Source organism: Setaria italica, chromosome I (assembly GCF_000263155.2).
Source record: "Setaria italica strain Yugu1 chromosome I, Setaria_italica_v2.0, whole genome shotgun sequence".
In the NCBI taxonomy this organism is placed as follows: domain Eukaryota; kingdom Viridiplantae; phylum Streptophyta; class Magnoliopsida; order Poales; family Poaceae; genus Setaria; species Setaria italica.
The window spans coordinates 18043370-18049983 of NC_028450.1; positions in this window are offsets into that span (position 1 = coordinate 18043370).

The window sequence follows — 6614 nt, forward strand, 5'->3', positions numbered from 1 at the left end:
TGGAGCTAATCGGAACACCAGCCGATTCGCTTTCAAATTTAACGTCTTCTTTGCCCTTGTCAATTAGCAGGTCAAATTGACTAGCACGCCTTGGATCGAGAGGGTTACTACCCGTACTTGAGCGAAAATGATCTCTTTGGTTTCATGTGTTAGTACGTGAAGGTCATCGTCTGATTTTTGCGTCAACACACTTTTGGCACGCCCGGTGGGACTACGAGCAATTTTTCAACATGTCTATTCCAGAACCTTTTGAGCTCTCAAACAAAAACATCATGGAGGTTACGAAGGAAGATCTTAAGGAGGATCAGCAAAGTGATCTGGCAAGAGCTATGGAGGAATATAAATTGGCGTACTTAGATCCTATAGCCTTACCAAGAGGGGACAAGCCATTAAGAAGCATGATTTTCCAGTCCCTCATCATATCACTATTGATGAAAATCTTGGGAAGATGCAAGAGATGGTCAACCAAGTTGTTCATCATGCGTTGATCAATCAGTCCTCAGTGATGACCAATACCATTCACAATGTTGTCGTCAACACTTTACTAGGGGGAGCTCCTCAAGGTTAACGAGGTCCAATCTACGAATCCCCTAAAGGTGCGAGTAATGCGCCAATTGGAAACATCATGGCGGCACCTGGCATGACTCAATTGGTTTCTCAGCGATGCAGTCAAGGGGAGGTTACGGTGTTATGCCGCCTCTGAGTCCCAGTGTTGCACCACCTCTACCGACGCATATTGTGAACCAGACTTCCCCGGTATATTCTACTCTATCGTCGTTAACTTCATCATCAACGCAATGGGGAAAAGCAGGAACACCGATCGGATGAAACCTGATCACTGGATTTGGAATGCCTCCAAGGTCATTCACTCCGTCCACAGGGTTTCGTACACAGATACTACAGGTGTCAACTACTCAATCAACGACTCAGCATCAATAGCAAGATACTTCATGGCACTTTGGTGCCCCATCAAGATGGGTCAATGATGGTATTATATAATGAGGAGGCAGGCACACTACAACACGTTAACCTTCCTCAGCGGCAAGCATCGGCTTCTCAGCCGATAGTTTAGCCGCAGCCTCAGCAACAAGCATCGGCTACCCAGCCGATAGTTTTGCCACAACTGCAGCAAGAAGCATCGGCTTTTCAACCAATAATTCAGCCAGTCATGCCGCAACAGCCACAGACTGCACACCAATAGATAGATTGGGCTACAAAGATAGCTGAAGTAATGCAAGATAAGTTCGAGTTTAAACCTAAGCAGCAGACCTACATGTACAGAACGTCATATCCACCCGCATATGATTTGCTTCCTTTTCCCCATCGGTATAAAGTACCTGACTTCACCAAGTTCTCGAGACAAGATGATACCTCTACGGTAGAGGACGTCAACCGATTTATTATTCAATGTGGAGAAGCAGCTGCACAGGATGCGTTGAGGGTTCGGTTCTTCTCGTCATCTTTGTCTGGGTCGGCCTTCCAGTGGTTCACGACACTTCAAGCTAATTCTATTATTTCCTGGGCCGATCTGGAGAAAAAAAGATTGAGGTAGAGGAGTGATGAGTCAATAGCTAGCTTTATACAAAGATTTAGAGAGGTCAGAAACAAATGCTATAGTTTAGTCCTAAGTAATAGCCAGCTAGCTGAAGTAGCCTTTCAAGGACTCTTGCGGCACATCAAAGAAAAATACGCATCGCGGGAGTTTGAAAGTCTGAGTCAACTTGTGCATCGGATGTCAAACTAGGAAGTGCGCCCTTATGAACAGTAGAGGAACTTCCAGAAGAGGGTTGCATATGTGCAGTACTCCAATTCAGATGAAGAGATGGAAATCGGCTTGGCTGAATGGGTCAGAACCAAGAAGCCAGTTTTGTGTCCATTTGGCAAGAAAGAACCTGAAAAGTTTGGGTTTGATACTACCAAAGCCGATAAAATCTTTGATTTGTTGTTGCAAGAGGGGCAGATCAAGTTGTCGCCCTATCATACTATCCCGTCGGCTGAGGAGCTCAAAAAGATCAAATACTGCATGTGGCATAATGCTACGTCTCATGATACAAATGAGTGCAAAGTTTTCCGTCTGCCGATCCAATCGGCGATTGAGTAGGGAAGACATAAGTTGAAGCCCCTACAAAGCCAGCAAAGCCGATGAAGGTCGACCAGCATACTTTCCCAACTAAAATGGTGAAAGCTGGTGGTAAGAGTGCGATCTAGACCAAAGTATTGACTTCAAAATTGGCCAAGAAGAGTGGAGCTGTAGATCCTAAAGTTTAGATATCGGCCGATGACATCAAGGGAAAAGGTCGATTAGAAGGAGAAAGTTCAGAGAAATCTCGTAGAACGATTACTTCTCAAGAATTGCTCAACAAGTTCCAAAGGCAGCAAGAGAGAGCAAGGCACAAGGAAGAGAGGATACGCCGCCATGAAGATCATTGGAGGTGCCCATTCTTCATATAATGCTGGGAAGAAGGGATCAAACTACGATTGGCTGATAACTGCCCTAAGTGTAATGGGTTGTGTCAAGATAGCTGATCATTCAAGAGGCCATGATTTGATGACAGAAATCGCAAGCCGATCATCAGAAATAGATCTGATTATGGTGACAGGCATATTCTAGTGCGTGATCGGATGGGAGGCAAGGCTAATGTGTACGATCGGCTAGGGGGCAAAATTGGTGTACCTAATCGGCTAAAAGAGAGGGCCAATGAAAGAGTCCCTGATGAGGAGCCAATGTGTTGCGAACCAGAGCGGCAGCGTGCATCACAGCACAGTGGTGCGAAGCACCCTAGGTGGTGCCCAGAAGGTTTTACCAAGTCCCAGAAGAGAAGAGTTCAACGTTTGCGCCAGTGGGAACAACAAGAAGAAGAAGAAACACATACCTTAGAGAGGAAATGGGTCAAATCCCATGTATGGTGTGTCAAAACGAAAGCCGATGATGCGGATGATAACCATGAATCGGCTGCAGATATCAACATGGTCTTCGTTCCGCCGATGGAGTTTATGGCTCAAGCTGATCATAGTGAAATATTGGAAGCAGAGCAAGAGATGGCGCTGTAACCTTGGAGCCGATGCCGGCTACCTTTGAGAAGCCTGAGGATGAAAAGTGTCAGCACTTAAAAGCTTTGTTCCTCAAAGGACAGGTTAATGGGAGGCCAGTTACCAAGTTGCTCATGGATGGAGGTGCGGCGGTAAATATCATGGCATATGCCATGTTTCACAAGCTTGGAAAGGGTGAAGAAGACTTGACGAAAACGGATATGATGCTAAAAGACTTTGAAGGAAATATCTCACCAGCTCGGGGGGTACTCTGCGTTGATTTGACGATTGAAAGTAAGACCTTACCTACCACGTTTTTTGTCATTAATGGTAAAGGGTCATATAACATGCTCTTAGGTCAAGATTGGATTCATGCAAATTGTTGTATCCATTATATGATGCATCAATGCCTTGTCCAGTGGATTGGCAATTTGGTGGAAGTTGTCCCCACTGATTCGTCTTTCAGCATTGCCGCAGCTGATGCCCAGCAGTGGAGCTGTGATCAAATAAGTTGTATATCTGGCAAAGCCTAGGACACATATTTCTTGAAGGTGTCCGATTTTGGACTACAGCTGATCCAAGCAGTCGGCTCAGAAGAATCATCTTGATGGATGAGTTCATTGAAGACGATGGGAATCTTGGGCACGGGTTTACGTCGGCCAATGAGTTAGAGCAGGCAGATCTTGGAGATGGTAGCAAGCCAAGGCCAACATACATTAGTGCTAACTTAGATCCTGAGTATAAGCAAGAATTGATTAAGTTACTTAGGGAGTTTAGAGATTGCTTTGCTTGGGAATATTATGAAATGCCTGGTTTAGACCGATCTATTGTTGAACATCGGTTGCCTATAAAGCCAGAGTATCAGCCGTATCAGCAGCCTGCGCGGCGTTGTAATCCAAAAGTGTTATGTGATATTAAAGTCAAGATTACAAGGTTAATTGAAGCTAACTTCATTAGGAAGTGTTGTTATGCTGAATGGATTTCTAATGTTGTCCTTGTATACAAGAAGAATGGAAAGCTATGGGTTTGTATTGATTTCAGGGATCTCAACAAAGCCATGCTGATGGATGGTTATCCGATGCCAGTAGCCGATGTGCTGATAGATGCTGTTGTAGGGCATAGAGTTATTAGTTTCATGGATGGTAATGCTGGGTATAACCAGATATTTATGGCTGAAGAAGATATTTTCAAAACGGCCTTTAGGTGTCCTGGGCACGTCGGCTTGTTTGAGTGGATCGTCATGACTTTTGGATTGAAGAATGCTGGGACTATATATCAACGAGCTATGAATAATATTTTCCATGAACTCATCGGGAAGATAGTGGAGATTTACATCGATGATGTCGTGGTTAAATCAGAAGGATACCAGGAGCATTTGGTCGATTTACACAGGGTTCTAGAGTGTACAAGGAAGAATGGACTGAAGATGAATCCAAATAAGTGTGCTTTTGGCGTATCAACTAGGCAGTTCTTGGGTTTCATGGTACATGAATGTGGCATCGAGGTTAGTCATAAGATCATTGGTGCCATTAACAAGGTTGTCGCTCTAGAAAACAAAACTAAGCTTTAGTCATTGATCGACAAGATCAATTTCATCCCGAGGTTCATATCAAACTTGTCTTGGAGAATTCAACCGTTCAATTCGCTGTTAAAATTGAAGGCTGATCAAGAATTTGTTTGGGGAGTGGAACAACAAAAGGCATTAGATGATATTAAGCGATACTTGGTGTCGCCTCCAATGTTGGTACCTTCTCAGGAACATAAGCCGTTCAAGTTGTACTTATCGGGTGATGAGCATGCTATCGGTTCGGCTCTTGTTCAAGAGTTTGAAGGAAAGGAATGGGTAATTTATTATGTGAGCAGGAGACTCTTGGATGCAGAGACCAGGTATTCTCCGATCGAAAGGCTGTGCTTATGCTTAGACATTATCTATTATCGACTGAATGTGTTGTCGTATGCAAGGATGATATTGTCAAATATATGTTATCGTTGTCGATTTTGAATGGGAGAATCGGAAAATGGATTTTGGCTCTATCAGAATTTGACCTGAAGTATGAGTCAGCTAAAGCTATTAAAGGACAAGTCATGGCTGATTTTGTTTTTCAGCATTGTGGTCCGGAGGTTGCTGTCATGGAACCAGTGCCATGGACTTTATTATTTGATGGATCTTCATGTGGAATCGGTTCAAGGATCGGCATAGTGCTTGTGTCGCCACGGGTGGCAAGCTACAAGTTTTCATTGCCGATTGATGCTATCTCTACCGAATACCAAGCTATTTTAAAAGGCATCGAATTGTTGAGGGAAATTAAGGCTGATGCTATTGAAATATTTAGGGATTCTTTCCTTGTTGACAATCAACTAACTGGAGGATGTGAATGCAGAGATGACATTTTGAGAGTCTACCATGAAGAGTGCCTCCAATTACTTAAGGAATTCAAGAGTGTAACCATTGAACATATTCCTAGATCTTACAATGAAGAGGCTAACAAGCTAGCTCAAAATGCCTTTGGGTATTGGCCGATTCACCTTAGTGTAACAACCTAGCTTAATTAAGCCATGTTTAAGTCTTAAACAAGTCATTAGTGCTTAAAGAAGAACTTTGACAATAATTTAGGCCAGTGAAAGTACACTTTTGCCCCTCACAAACTTAAACGCCGCCCAAACAGTAACTTAAGAACTTAAAAATCTGCCCAACTAAGAGTTGTAGAACTCAACTTTTCAAAATCCCGAAGTGCAAATCTGTGTTATTTTGTTTTAAAACAGGCAAGGTCCAAACTTTGGGGCTCTCTATTTCAAAATTTTTAATATGAACTCAAGCTGAGGTCTGTACCAAAGTTTTAGAGCTTCGGGATCTTAACAACTTTGATTTAAGGAGTAAGTTGTAAATCTGCCCTGAAAGCCTTCAAAATCCAGTCAAAGTTCCTTAGTTTAGTTAACCCGGCCCCAATCAGCAATCCCGACTAAGTCCGGAAATCAGCCCGATCTAGCACCTTAGTGCAGGTTTATGTCATAAAAGTTGAATAGAACATCAGAAATTCCTTTATAAGAGTTTGAGGACTAAGTTTCTACAACAACTATATTAATTGGACCTTGGACCAATTCACCTCCGAAGCTTCTCAAGACCCCAGTTCAAGCTAGCCAAAAACACTGAAAACGCCCCAAAACCGCCGTTTTTGCCTAAGTCCAAAAAACCGGTGTTCCTCCAAACTTTGAGGCTTTGAATCCTCAAATTTGTTGTGATTTTGAACTCGGTCCAATTATGAAAGTTGAACTTGGACCGGAGGACTACAACTTTTGTTAAGGAAGTTAATGTGGTGTGGTTCGGGAATCGGGAGATATGGGCGCTTGAAGCCAGGCCCGACGAGGGGATCCTATGAATCCGTCGGCTCAGGTCACGCCAGAGCACGTGCACCGCGTGCCCAGAGCACCACCGTCACATGGCTTGGCCTCACCGGCAGCGCCACCTCGCCCAGTCGCCGGCCGCGACAAGATGGGTCAACGTGCCTGTGCCCCAATCGTGAGTGACGTCGCCCTACCGCCTCTCCGCCACATCTCGTCTCGCCCGAGGTCTCGCCGGCCACGCC